Source organism: Heloderma suspectum, chromosome 14, assembly GCF_057233095.1.
Source record: "Heloderma suspectum isolate Gila_16-S chromosome 14, 16-S_ref, whole genome shotgun sequence".
Lineage (NCBI taxonomy): Eukaryota > Metazoa > Chordata > Lepidosauria > Squamata > Helodermatidae > Heloderma > Heloderma suspectum.
Genome location: NC_139471.1, coordinates 4,704,953 through 4,705,626, shown reverse-complemented (window position 1 = coordinate 4,705,626; position 674 = coordinate 4,704,953).

Sequence of the window (674 nt, the reverse complement as noted above, 5' to 3'; positions counted from 1 at the left end):
GCCCTGCCGCGCGCGTAATGATGACGCAGAAAGTGCGCGCCGAAGCTACAGCCGCCGCGGCCTTTGCCTTTCGTATGTAAGGGCAACGAGAGAGCGGGCTGGGGAGGTTGGCTCGGCTGGTTGGTGGAGGGGGAGGAAGAGATGGATCATAGACGTAAAAACGACGGGGGTGATAACCTCGCGGTCTGAACACGGGACTTCTTGGTTACTCTTTAGGCCACTTTGCTTTTCTTTCTTTAATAAAAACTATTGTTAAGATAAATTTCATAACAATGCAATCATTTTAAACTAATTTTCAAATAAAATTTGCTTTTTTGGGGGGGGGATAATTCGTGCCAATTAATTATGTTGGTTTGCAACTTGACAGACAATGCAATCCTAAACATGTTTATTCAGAAGTAAGTCCCTTTGTTCAGTCGTTCAGTCGTGTCCGACTCTTCGTGACCCCATGGACCACAGCACTCCAGGCCTTCCTGTCCTGCGCTCTCTCCCGGAGCGTGCTCAAGTTCATATTCATTGCATCCGTGATGCTATCTAGCCATCTCATCCTCTGCCATCCCCTTCTCCTTTTGCCTTCAGTCTTTCCCAGCATCAGGGTCTTTTCCAGAGAGTTTTCTCTTCGCGTTAGGTGGCCAAAATATTTCAGCTTCAGCATCTGTCCTTCCAAGGAGCAC